This window comes from Ursus arctos, unplaced genomic scaffold, assembly GCF_023065955.2.
Source record: "Ursus arctos isolate Adak ecotype North America unplaced genomic scaffold, UrsArc2.0 scaffold_4, whole genome shotgun sequence".
NCBI classification, from domain to species: domain Eukaryota; kingdom Metazoa; phylum Chordata; class Mammalia; order Carnivora; family Ursidae; genus Ursus; species Ursus arctos.
In genome coordinates this window covers 92,372,035-92,386,013 of record NW_026623056.1, presented here as the reverse complement: position 1 = coordinate 92,386,013, position 13,979 = coordinate 92,372,035, and the positions used below count along the sequence as shown (strand labels likewise).

The 13,979-nt window shown below is 44.3% G+C and overlaps 1 protein-coding gene across 1 annotated transcript in view; it reads left to right on the top strand.

The window, feature by feature from the left end:
• HSF2BP (heat shock transcription factor 2 binding protein) overlaps positions 1-13,979 on the top strand; it is a 104,062-nt gene that overhangs the window by 3,533 nt on the left and 86,550 nt on the right. The gene's annotated exons all lie outside the window — the stretch shown is intronic.

The window sequence follows — 13,979 nt, the reverse complement described above, 5'->3', positions numbered from 1 at the left end:
ACGGTTAAATCAGCCTTTGGTGCTTATGGCCGGTCCAGCACCCTCCATTGGCCTTCACCATCCCTGCACGGTCTCTAGGAGAAGTGTTTCTGAGGGGCCCAGGGTGTGTCTCCAGCACTGGTGCAGACAAGAAGGTATCTGGATTCAATAGTATATGTTTCTGGTTTGTGCAGATGTACGTGGTCAAGAGGGCAGCCATGCACAATTAGAAGGGAAAATGCTCAGGGTCACCACAGTCCCCTGTCCTGCTTAGTTTCTCTTTGGAATGCTCAGATCCGCCCCCTGCTGCCCTGTGGCGTGCTCTGGACAGGGACTTCTGCACACTGCCTGCCTCTGATTTCCTTGCTGACTGCCAGCAGGGTTCACCAGTGGAAGGCATGATGGGCAGAGAGAGAGGTTGGGGTGTTTCCTCCTGCTTCTTCCACAGCTGTAACTCCCACCCTAGGACCTCCTTGACAGTCTCAGCTCTCGCTGGGCTCTGGTAACAGTTTTTCTCCAATTCCTCCATTTGGAGGGCTGTTGCTAGTCTTGGTGCTTCACCAGCCCTTGCTCTCCTCTTTGTAAGCAGTCCTTTCCACAAATCTCAACATCTGGGATTTTGTCTCCCATGGAGACCCTGCAGGATGTGCTCTAGGTTACTGGTTATACCGTGGCTCCAGGTCATTTCTTCTTAGTCCCTGGCTCTGATCCCATGCTCAACCAGTGACCTTCTGAGAGCAGCTAGTCACCCACATGCACTTATCTTCAGGGAAGGAAGGTGCTGACCTGTAGCAGAGTATGTCAGCAGTGCTGAGTGGTTATATTTCTCTGCAAATTAATAAGCTGGCATTCTGCAGATTACATCAGGGTCTCATGAATTGGTTAGCACGAGTCAATCTTAGAGATCACAAAACCAAAACTGTGGTACATATGAGAGTGAGGGCCACAAACGCATCTGTGGTGACTTAGACTTTAGGAGCTTTTGCCTCACGGTCCTCAGGCCCTGTGGGACCTTGCTCTCTGGCCGCTTCATCTTGGTTTGCATTGCTGATGCGTCCTCTGCAGCAGCCTTTCCGCTAGTGGAGCTGCCTGAGGTTCAGGCCTGGGGCCCTGTCTCCTCGCTCCACGGCTTTTCCGTGGGCGAGCTCACGCGTATACAGCTTTAGTTCCCATCTTGATGCCAGGGGCTCCTAGGTTTATCTCTGGCCCTAGGTTTGGCCCAGACCCCCAGGCTTATTTAGGGTCCTGTATCCAACTCTTTCTTGGCATTTCTTCTTGCTTGGTTCACCATTGTTTCAAATTCTCAATGTTTGTCCTAGCCTAATCAGCCTGCAGCCATCAGGAACACCCGTAGTCTGACAAGGTCAGGTTTATTGGCTTGTTGCCATGAGGGGGACCACACCCCAGAGGAACTGTGGGCAACTTGTCAACAAAAGAGCTAGAGTTGTTGTGCATTTTGGGAAAGGGTGGAATTCAGGTGAAGTGCACTAAACTACATTTTGATGGAATCCAAGCAAGGTAGGTCTGTGTGTGGGCCATCACCATGTCCCACTGCAGTGGACCCAGGCCTTGTTTCTTTGAAAACTACGAAGTTGAGATCGGTGTAGAACATTGTGCTGGAAATCCCTTATTTGAAGCTCTGCAGCTAGCTAGAAATCAAGGCTGCCTCCTTTGTCCCTGTGACTTTGATCCTGCCGGGGACACTAGGATGTTTCCTTTTACTGGTCTAATTCCAAACAGCAAAATTTCTGACAGTCTGGGATTTTACAAAGTAAGCTTTTTGTGAATAAGAAATCAGTAGTCACTGGAAGGGGTCGTTGGGACACTTTACTGTCGCAGCGTGTTCTTGGGAGAAAGATTGTTTCCTGTTAACGTGGCAGCTGGCTTTATACCTCTGTTGGCCCGGCCTAACAAACTGCAGGACAGAGTTCTACTTTCCTACCTCTGACTCACACCATACTGTTCCTTCACATAAAGTCGTTTCATTGTCATCCCACTGTGTAAGTCGGTGGGAGGGCAGGGCCCCTGTTTTTGCCTCCCATTGTATTCTCTGTGCCCCACTATTTGGTCCTGAGGGACTTCCCACCCCGTCTCTGCATGTTCTTCTTTCTAAATTGCTTGTTAGCTCATGAAACTAGTGTGGTATAGGCACCTGGGTGTGAAGAGAAAGGGAGGATCAAAGTGGACAAAGTGGACTTGGTGCATGCTCGTGCTGGAGGCTTTACTGTGAACTTGGAACTTCAGCTGGCTCTTGAAGGCTTCTGCTTCTCTGGCCTGAGGCTTAGCCTAGAATATGTCCTCCTAGGGCATCTTTTGCTCAGTTTTGGCTGTTGAATTTTTGCTACTTGGGTGACATGAAGGAAAACAAAGATTCCCTCCTTTTTTTTTTTTTTTTTTTTGGTAAGGACTAGGTCTGGTGACTCTTCCTTGGGCCCTCTGAGACAAATCACGTGAGCCCTGGCCTTGAGAATGGCTCCCCCAGAGACAATCCAAGGATCATAAGGTGGCAGCAAAGCTGCTGGACACGTCGATCCATCTGCCCTCCTGGCCCCATGGTCCAGGAGGTCTCTTGGCTTTGACCAGTATCAGAGCTCCTTTTGCTTCTACGGTTTGTGTACGCTTCTCAGCTTAGAAAGTGACAAAGGGAGGAATGAATGCAGGGAGAGAGTAGAGGGCAACTGTACTGGTTCAAGGGGAAGCTTCTTTTGGAGTGTAGGTATGGTTGGCTTGGATGGGCTCAGGCCCTAAAGGACGCATGTTGATAAAACGAGTGTCAAGTAGTGAATGGGACTTAATTCTGACTCTAGCATAGTAACTCCCTTTAGGAATCCGGGCAGGTAAATGGTGGAATCTGGAATCATACTGGCAAGGCTGTTGCCTGAAATCTTCTGGGAATAGATGAGCATTGAGGAGCAAGGCATGCTTTGTTAGAAGGATAAGAGGAAGGTGTTTTCAGCTGGGGTGATGGCGTGTGTGAAAGTCACAGATGAGAGAGACGGAGTTGATTGCTGGCTAATAAGCTAGTTTTTCTCCTTGATACATGAGCAAGAATTGGGGTATAGCAGAGTCAAGGTCAGTAAATGTCAGTAGTTTATAGAAGACAAAATAATTGTAGCTTGTTGTTTTTAATTTGAGATGAGAGGCAGGTGGAAGTTACCCCATGGAAATGATATCAAAATAGCGACTAAGATTACATTTTCAGGGGAATGATTTTTGTATCCGAGTGGAGGATAAGTTTGAAGAATTGGGTGGCAGATGAAGGAGAATTAGTGATAGAGTGCTCACCAAGGAAGGTCTTGCACTCACTCGACTGTGGGATTATGGCTGTGTGGATGGCATGGAAGGGACACTCAAAGAAATGACTAGTCTTGGTGAAGAAGTGAGTGCAGAGCTTGGCAGTGGAAATACGGAGTGGTCTGTACACTTCGGACGAACTCTCAGATGTCCCCTGTCTGTAAAATGGCGACAGTGACGCTTACCTCAGGAGTCTCTTTGGGAAGTGCATGGCGTAGCATGCGGCTCAGGGAAGAGGACCTCTTCAGGTGGAGGGGCCCCTGAACACGTGGTGGAGTGAAGAAAGTGTTCTGTTCTTGATGCAGCAGTTTCCATTCTGGCTTGAACAGCGTTACTCTGTGAATTTGGGAAAGGTGTAGGGAGATTTGGAGTATGACTGACCTCGTTTGAATTCTTATTCTTTCTTATCTTGGTAAAATAGGGATACTCATGGTGTCCTCAAGCTTCCGTAAGATGACCTTGGCAAAGCAGAGACTTGGAAGTACTTGGTAAAAGGTAGCTCACCCCTTGTCTCTCACCCTTTTGCATCTGTTCGTCTAACAATGACGGAGTTGGCACTGTGTCAATGTGTGTCAAAAATATTTGTTTTAAACTAGAGTCCTCTATTTCGTAAAGACTTATTTATTTTAGGGAGCATGCATGTGCGTGTATGAGTGGGGGAGGGGCAGAGGGAGAGAACTTCAAGCAGACCTCCTGCTGAGTGTGGAGCCCAGCATGGGGCTTGATCTCACAACCCTGAGGTCATGACCTGAGCTGAAATCAAGAGTGGGACGCTAACCGACTGAGCCACCCAGCCGCCCCTAGAATCCTATTTTTTAAAAAGTAAAATCCTATTTAATATGTGACTTAATATGTAAAATAAATGAAAGTTATATTTTTCTGCATATTTAGAAAACTCTGTTTAGAACATTACTTATAAAATCGGTACAATGACATTGTTTGGATGAAAACAAAATGTAATATTAAAAATTTTGGAAAACAGATGCAGTACCGTCTTAGGGGTCCAATTTCTGTTTTTAGTTTTAGTTGTTAAGTAGCAAGGAAAAGACATAAATCACAGAGATGAGGAATTGCATATGGTGAAGTTTTTAAACATTTCACTTTGCAGCATCGGGATGCTTTTCAATGAAACTGATCTGGAAGCTTGAGGCCAGTGGGGTTGGGCGTTTTTGTTTCACAGTGAAGTCACAGGTCTAATAATTCCTTGCCTGTCTTACTGGCACGGGTTCATCTGGAGAGAGGGTGGAAAAGCCATTCGGCCCGTCCTACAGAACACTTTCCAAATGCATCTGCTGCCTTTGCTCTGTTAGATGATACAGTTCAGAAACAACTCTACATCTTAGTGGCAGATGTCGGATACTCAACCCAGACACTTCCTGTCGACGCCAAACATAAATTGCAGTCTCATTTCTGACACTTTAAAATCTGCAACATTAGTTTTAGCCTTTTAGAATTTATTTATTTAAATACATGTTTAGGTGTTACTAATGTGAACCAGCCTTGTTTTGTTCCATGATCGTCAGTGATGAATATAAACTGGTGCAGCCATGGTACAGTGGGGAGAGGTTTGACTGATTTTCTTTAGCAACAGAAAAAAGTTATTTTGTGTAATTTAAAATGTGTGTGTGTCAGCACGGTCCAGTAGAACTTTCTGCGATGATGAAGGTATTATGTGATTCATGTTAGCCACATGTGGCCAACTGGCCCAGCACCATTTATTGAAAAGACAGTCTTCCCTTCCTGTAGTACAGGGTTGGTTTTGTTCTAAATGGCTGTATATGTGTGGATTTGATTCTGAAACCTTCATTAGTTTTATTATTTATTTTTATACTGTTCATATTCGTATTATTAGTTTTTATATTGAGTTTTACTTGGTTGTGTTTTGTTCCAGTTCCTGGATGGAATTCTCTTTTTGCCTTTTTGCTGGAACATTAATCATAATTATTTTAAAGTCTGAATCTGGTAAATCCATTAGCTGGATCACCTATTGGTCTGCTTGTAGTGTCTATTTTCCCTCTTGGTAATCTTGGTAATTTTTGTTGATTGATAGATTTTTTTAAAGTGAAAACTTGTAGAGACTTTGGATGATAGTGTTTTTCTCTAGCAAGTCCTGCCCCCCCCCCCCCACTGTCTGCCCACCTCTCCAGCCTCTGTGCTGCTTATGCATTGCTGAGCACCTGGAAGAAGGAGATGGTTCTGACGTCAGCTCATTTTTCTGTGCTTCCGTCTCCTCTGGGATCATAGCTCACCGCAAGTCTTGGCTGTCCCACAGCTCTGTAGTTCATTTTCATTTCCCAGCTCCGTGCCGGCCACTGACCCCTCTGCCCAGCTTTGTGCCTCTTTGCCTGTGCTGCTGTGGAGTATGCCAAGGTCCCTGGGAGGAGTGGGGTGGGAGGCTGGGCTCCCACGCCTCGCTGCACGTTTCCCCTCTCTAGGTCCTGGCCTGAGGGCCCCTGTGACTCAGTAACCTTCAGCTACCTTCAGAGGAGTTAGTTTGTTTAAATTCCACTTTTTAAATTATTCTCGTGGGAAGATTGATCTGCTATCTCACCATCATGCCTGGGAATGGAAGTCCTTCCAAAGAGGTGGTTGTGATTTCTAAATTGTTAAAAACACATTGTAATGTCATACAGTAAAGACAGGCTATGGAGGTGGTCCAAATTAAAGGAGGCTAAAGATACAACTAAAGGCCATACCTGACCCTGGACGGGTTGTTGTACCGGGAATGAAAAATTGCCGTAAAGGGCAATTTTGGTTCATTTGACAGAATTTGAATGTCAGTGGCAGATTAGATAAAATATTAATACTAATTTTTCTGAAGTTGACAACCGGACAGAGATAATATCTAGGACATTATCCCTATTCTTGGGAAATACTCACTGCAGTACTTATAGTATATGTAACTTACCCTCACCTGGCTCAGAACGTGTATTGTGTGTGTGTGTGTGTGTGTGTGTATGTGGTACCAATGATGAGCAAATGCGAAATCTTGCCAGTACAAAAGTCTGGGTAAGGGGAATATGGGTATCGTTTGTATTATTTTTACTGATGCAATATTTTGTAAGTTTGAAAGTATTCCCAAATAAAAAGCTTGAAAAACATTGTAAAATGGAAACATATGTATCCTTTAGGCCCTCTTGGGTTGTTAGCAGTGGGGTTTGAAAACCACTATACTACATGGTCTCTTAAAGTGTTGGTGGGTGTTTTGAGATTAATTTCCCAAGAGTTTGGTGTTAATGAGAAGAGGGAGACCTCTATTGCAGCTCAGAGAAGAATGATTATTTCTGGTCCATGGACCAAGAGAGAGAATCATGAAAGTAGGATGAAAGAGTGAATGCCAAGAAGGGATTATTGGGTTGCCTGGCTGGCTCAGTCAGTGGAGTGTGCAACTCTCGATATTGGGGTTGTAAGTTTGAGCCCCACGTTGGGTGTAGAGATGACTTAAAAATAAAGTCGTTAAAAAAAGAGATTTTTAAAAATCAAATAATGACTAAAAGTTTATTGTGACCCAAGTGAGATAATGTCAGAGTGTCTCACATCCATATTTTGGCAGGAACAAAAGGGGCAACATAAAGTATAATGTAATGAGGACAGGCAGGTGTGGGCAGGGTTTGGGGAACTCACACGAGGGTCACAAAGGCCTGGGAACTAGAGGAGTGGGTTGCCAGGGCCTCCCCGAGAGCTGCCAGATGTGGAGGAGGGCGGGGGCCTCACCCAGAAGGTGAAGTTACTGGTGTTGGAAGATTGGCAGGAATGACACAGTGGAGAAGGAAATGTCCCATCAGGACTCTTCTCATCCCTGGTCCCTGTGGAGCCTGTCACTGTCCGAATCTAACAGGAAGCCAAAAGCCAGGGAGGCGGGGTGCTGTGGATGATGACTTTAGCCTCTTGGGAACACAGAGCATGGTGGAGAGTGGATCTAGGGGACTGGGAGAGAAGAGAGACTTAAAGGGGCTTATGGACAGAGGAGGTGGGAAGGTAGCCAAGATGGAGAAAGTAGAGACATACATTATTTGAATATATCACTCCTGACACCCAGTCGTTACCTTTGCATTTGTATGCCAATAAATGAAAACATTTCCTGACTCTCTGGTTTGAGAAATAGGTTAACAGAACTCATTTGACTTCAGCAAAATTGATCTTAGTTTTTTGTGATGGTATTTATTTTCAAGTGTTCAGTGAATGTAGTTGATAAGTCCATCAGGGAGGTGTTCACTGTCTGCCTGGCATCTGTCAAGCACTGCTAGGTAATCTAGGGATATGCAAAGGACAAAATCTGACCCTTTTCCTTGTTAATTTACAGGTAGACTAAGGAGCTCCAACCCTCAGATGTTGAAATTAGTGATACAAGGTGCTGCCAAGTCCATTGGCAATGCCAGTATAGAGCAAATTACTGTTAGTCACACATTTTCTTCATCTTTTTTTTTTTTTTTAAATGATTTTTTATTATATTATGTTAGTCACCATACAGTACATCCCCGGTTTCCGATGTAAGGCTCAATGATTCATTAGTTGTGTATAACACCCAGGGCACCATGCAATACGTGCCCTCCTTACTACCCATCACCGGTCTATCCTATTCCCCCACCCCCCTCCCCTCTGAAGTCCTCAGTTTGTTTCTCATAGTCCATAGTCTCTCATGTTTCATTCCCCCTTCTGATTACCCCCCCTTTCTTTATCCCTTTCTTCCCCTACCGATCATCCTAGTTCTTATGTTCCATAGATGAGAGAAATCATATGATAGTTGTCTTTCTCTGCTTGACTTATTTCACTTAGCATTATCTCCTCCAGTGCTGTCCATGTTGTAGCAAATGTTGAGAACTCGTTCTTTCTGATAGCTGAGTAATATTCCATTGTATATATGGACCACAACTTCTTAATCCAGTCATCTGTTGAAGGGCATCTCGGCTCCTTCCACAATTTAGCTATTGTGGACATTGCTGCTATGAACATTGGGGTGCATATGGCCCTTCTCTTCACTACGTCTGTATCTTTGGGGTAAATACCCAGTAGTGCAATGGCTGGGTCATAGGGTAGCTCAATTTTTAACTTTTTAAGGGACCTCCACACTGTTTTCCAGAGTGGCTGTACCAACTTGCATTCCCACCAACAATGTAGGAGGGATCCCCTTTCTCCACATCCTCTCCAACAATTGTTGTTTCTTGCCTTGTCTATTTTTGCCATTCTAACTGGCGTAAGGTGGTATCTCAGTGTGGTTTTGATTTGAATTTCCTTGATGGCTAATGATTTTGAACATTTTTTCATGTGTCTGTTAGCCATTTGTATGTCTTCATTGGAAAAGTGTCTGTTCATATCTTCTGCCCATTTTTTGATTTGTTTATTTGTTTCTCGTGTATTGAGTTTGAGAAGTTCTTTGTAGATCTTGGATACCAGTCCTTTATCTGTAGTGTCATTTGCAAATATATTCTCCCATTCCGTGGGCTGCCTCTTAGTTTTTCTGACTGTTTCCTTGGCTGTGCAGAAACTTTTAATCTTGATGAAGTCCCATAAATTCATTTTATCTTTTGTTTCTCTTGCCTTTGGGGATGTGTCATGAAAAAGGTTGCTTTGGCCGATGTCGTAGAGGTTGTTGCCTATGTTCTCCTCTAGAATTTTGATGGATTTCTGTCTCACATCGAGGTCTTTCATCCATTTGGAGTTTATTTTTGTGTATGGTGTGAGATAGTGGTCAAGTTTCATTCTCTTGCATGTAGCTGTCCAATTTTCCCAGCACCATTTATTGAAGAGACTGTCTTTTTCCCACTGGATGTTTTTTCCTGCTTTATCAAATATTAGTTGCCCAAAGAGCCGAGGGTCCATTTCTGGGCTCTCTATTCTGTTCCATTGGTCTATGTGTCTGTTTTTGTGCCAGTACCATGCTGTCTTTGTGATCACAGCTTTGTAGTACAGCTCGAAATCCGGCATTGTGATGCCCCCAGCTTTGTTTTTCCTTTTCAACAGTTCCTTGGAGATTCGGGGCCTTTTCTGTTTCCATACAAATTTAAGGACTGTTTGTTCCAGTTCTTTGAAAAATGTCCTTGGTATTTTGATCGGGATAGCATTGAAAGTGTAGATTGCTCTGGGTAGCATGGACATTTTAACTATGTTAATTCTTCCGATCCATGAGCATGGAATATCTTTCCATCTTTTTATGTCTTCCTCAATGTCTTTTAAGAGTGATTTATAGTTTCTAGAATATAGGTCCTTTACGTCTCTGGTTAAGTTAATTCCAAGGTAACGTATGGTTTTTGGTGCTATTGTAAATGGGATGGATTCCCTAATTTCTCTTTCTTCGGTCTCGTTATTCGTGTATAGAAATGCAACTGATTTCTGAGCATTTATTTTGTATCCTGCCACGTTACTGAATTGCTCTATAACTTCTAATAGTTTGGGAGTGGCTTCTTTTGGGTTTTCCATGTAGAGTATCATGTCATCTGCAAAGAGAGACATTTTGACTTCTTCTTTGCCAATTTGAATACCTTTGATCCCTTTTTGTCGTCTGATTGCTGTTGCAAGGACTTCTAGTACTATGTTGAATAATAGTGGCGAGAGTGGGCATCCTTGTCGAGTTCCTGATCTTAAGGGAAAGGCTTCCAGCTTTTCCCCATTGAGAATAATATTTGCAGTAGGCTTTTCATAGATGGCTTTTATGAGATTGAGAAATGTACCTTCTATTCCTACACTCTGAAGGGTTTTAATCAGGAAAGGATGCTGTATTTTGTCAAATGCTTTTTCGGCATCGATTGAGAGGATCATATGGTTCCTGAGTCTTTTCTTGTTGATATGATGTATCACGCTGATTGATTTGCGAATATTGAACCACGCTTGCATCCCAGGTATGAATCCCACTTGATCGTGATGGATAATCCTTTTAATGTACTGTTGGATTCTATTAGCAAGTATCTTGTTGAGGATTTTGGCGTCCATATTCATTAGGGAAATCGGTCTGTAATTCTCCTTTTTGATGGGGTCTTTGCCTGGTTTGGGGATCAAGGTAATATTGGCCTCATAGAATGAGTTTGGTAGCTTTCCTTCTGTTTCTATTTTTTGAAATAGCTTTAGGAGAATAGGTATTATTTCTTCTTTGAATGTTTGGTAGAATTCCCCAGGAAAACCGTCCGGACCTGGAGTTTTGTTATTTGGAAGGTTGTTTATCACTGACTCAATTTCTTCATAATTAATTGGCCTGTTTAAGCAATCAATTTCTTCCTGTTTCAATCTTGGTAGTTTATAGGTTTCCAGGAAGGATTCCATCTCTTCCAGATTGCTTAGTTTATTGGCATATAGCTGTTGATAAAAATTTCTAATAATCCTTCCAATTTCAATGGTGCTTGTCGTGACCTCTCCTTTTTCATTCATAATTTTAATAATCTGGGTCCTTTCTCTTTTCTTTTGGATAAGTCTTGCCAGTGGTCTGTCAATTTTATTGATTCTCTCAAAGAACCAGCTTCTAGTCCTGTTGATCTGCTCTACTGTACTTCTGGTTTCTGCTTGATTGATTTCAGCTCTAATTTTGGTCAACTGCTTCCTCGTGCGTGGATTAGGCCTGTCCCTCTGTTGCTGTTCCAGCTTCTTGAGGTGAGAATATAAAAACTGCATTTTAGATTTTTCTGTTCTTTTGAGTGAGGCTTGGATGGCTATGTATTTCCCCCTTAGGACTGCCTTTGCAGTATCCCATAGGTTTTGGACTGTTGTATTTTCATTCTCATTGGTCTCCATAAATTGTTTAATTTGATTTTTGATTTCCTGGTTTATCGAGTCATTCCTGAGCAGGATGGTTCTTAGTCTCCAAGTGTTTGAGTTTCTTCCAAATTTTTCCTTGTGGTTGAGTTCCAATTTCAGAGCGTTGTGGTCTGAGAATATGCAGGGGATAATTTCAGTCTTTTGGTATCGGTTGAGACCTGTTTTGTGTCCCAGAACATGGTCTATTCTTGAGAATGTTCCATGGGCATTAGAATAGAATGAGTATTCTTTGGTTCTGGGGTGTAGTGTTCTATATATATCTAAGAGGTCCAACTCGTCGAGTATGGCATTCAAAGCCTTTGATTCTTTGCTTAGTTTTTGCCAGGGTGTTCTGTCTATTTCTGATAGTGGAGTGTTGAGGTCCCCTACTATTAATGTATTTTTATTTATATGTCTCTTTATTCTGGTTAAGAGTTGGCTTGTGTATCTTGCTGCTCCCCTGTTGGGGGCATATATATTTATAATTGTCATATCCACTTGTTGAATATTTCCCTTAAGAATAATATAGTGCCCTTCTGCATCTCTAACTATAGTCTGTAGTTTAAAATCCAATTTATCTGATATGAGAATTGCTACCCCAGCTTTCTTTTGAGGTCCATTTGCATGAAAGATGGTACTCCATCCCCTTACTCTCAGTCTGAATGCATCTTTGGGTTTGAAATGAGTCTCTTGTAGACAGCAAATGGATGGGTCATTTCTTTTTATCCAATCTGCAACCCTGTGGCGTTTTATGGGATGGTTCAAACCATTTACATTAAGACTGAGTACTGAGAGATATGATTTTAATGTTGCCATGTTGCCAGTAAAGTCTTTGTTTGTATTGGCTGTGACTTTCTGTTCTGTATCACTCTTGGGGCCTTTTTACTTTTATAGAACCCCCCGTAATATCTCCTGTAGGGCTGGTTTCGTGGTTACAAAATTGGTTAGTGACTGGCGATTCTGAAATGTCTTTATTTCTCCATCAATTCTGAATGACAGCCTTGCTGGGTAAAGGATCCTTGGCTGCATGTTTTTCTCTGAAAGAGCTTTAAATATGCTCCCCCAACCCTTTCTCTCATTCCAGGTCTGTGTAGACAGGTCTGACGTAATTCTGATGCTTTTGCCTTGGTACGTGAGAAATTTCTTTGCCCTGGCCGCTTTCAATACTGTATCCTTGCATCTAATATTTGCGAATTGCACTATGACGTGACGTGGCGTAGGTTTGTCATGGTTGAGCTTGGGAGGGGTCCTCTCTGCCTCTTGGACACGAATGTTTGTTTCCCTTGCTAGATTAGGGAAGTTTTCAGCTACAATTTGTTCAAATATCTCTTCTAGACCTCTGTTTTTCTCCACCCCCTCGGGGATGCCGATGATTCTAACATTGGATTGTTTCATTGAGTCAGTAATCTCCCGTAACCTACATTCGTGGGCGTGGATTTTTTTAAGACCATCTTCTATTTTCATTTTTTCCTCTATTAACCCATCCTCCAATTCACTAACCCGTTCCTCTGCTTCTGCGACCCTGGCCGTCAGAGCCTCTAGTTTTGCCTGCATTTGGCTCATAGAATTTTTAATTTCTGTCAGATTCGCTCTCATTTCTGTTCTTAGGGATTCTATATTCTCAGTAACCTTTTCGTTAATAGTTTTTTCAATTCTACTCATCATTTTGACCATCGTTACTCTGAATTCCATTTCTGATAATTTGGTTACATCCATATCCATTATTTCTGTGGCAGAGGCCACAGTCTCACTGTCTTTTCTTTGCTGGGGGGGGCTTCTCCTTCTTGTCATTCTGATGAAGAGAGGTTGCGGGGTTTCCAGAGCCCAAATTATTGACTGGGTCCCAGGCCGTGCCCCTTGTTTTATAGGGATCTTAGGGATGTGGGCTTCTTCTTTAAAGATTTTATTTATTTATTTATGTGGCAGCCAACCAGCGAGAGAGGGAACAGAAGCAGGGGAGTGGGAGAGGAAGAAGCAGGCTCCCAGCGGAGGAGCCCGATGAGGGACTCCTTTCCGGAACGCCGGGATCACGCCCTAAGCCGGAGACAGGCGCTCAATGACTGCGCCACCCAGGCGCCTCCGGTTGTGGGCTTCTTGATTTTTCAGCCTGCCTTCTGGGGGAGGGGCCTGCCGCGCTGATACTCAGGCAGCCCTGTTTGGGTAGAGTCTCCGCGTCCCCTGCGAGGGGGGATGGGGATGGGCACTCCCTGAGCCGGTATTTCCAGGCTTTTGTTCTCTGGCGGCTTTCCCTGGCGGTTTGCTGTGCCTCTTCTGAGAGTCAGAGCAGCAGCGGCCAAATTTCAGCCTCTGTCACAGAACAGAGGGATTGCGGCCCGTTCTCCACTGATGCTCTGGCCACTTTAACTCTGTTTCTGTTGGTGCTGCTCAACCCTGCAGCGTCCGGGATGTGCGCCCCACACCCGGCGTCCCAGCCCTCACTTCCAGGGCCGGCGCGTCTCTGTCCTTTGTGTTTCTAACGCCGCCAGCCGCCAGCCGCCCCGCGCGCGCTCCCGGATCTCCCGGTCTCAGTCTGGATCCAGTGAGCGCACCGGGATTCCGGTGTTCCGCGAGATGCCTGGTGGCGCGCGCACCCGGCTCACGGTCTCAGTCTGCTGTTTTGCGGGTGCCGTCCACGAGCCCCGCCCGCTCCACCCTGCAAGTGGCTACCGCTTCCCGGCGCCCGAACGCGGCAGCTCCCTCCCCCTTCCGTTTATCTTCCGATATCTGTGCACAGTTTCATGGCTCCCCGCTTCGTACCTCAATACTCAGCGCTGGAGATGTTCATTTGTAGAGATCCAGATGTATCTTCCTGCGTCTCAGGCTGGTTCCGTGGTTGTTTAGGCTGGTCTGGTACCTATCCAGCTCGACTCGGGGGACCGGCTGAAAACGGTGTCTCCTACTCCTCCGCCATCTTAACTCCCTCCCATTTTCTTCATCTTATGAAAGAGAACTCCAGTGGCCTTTAAGTTAGAAGAAGAAGAGTG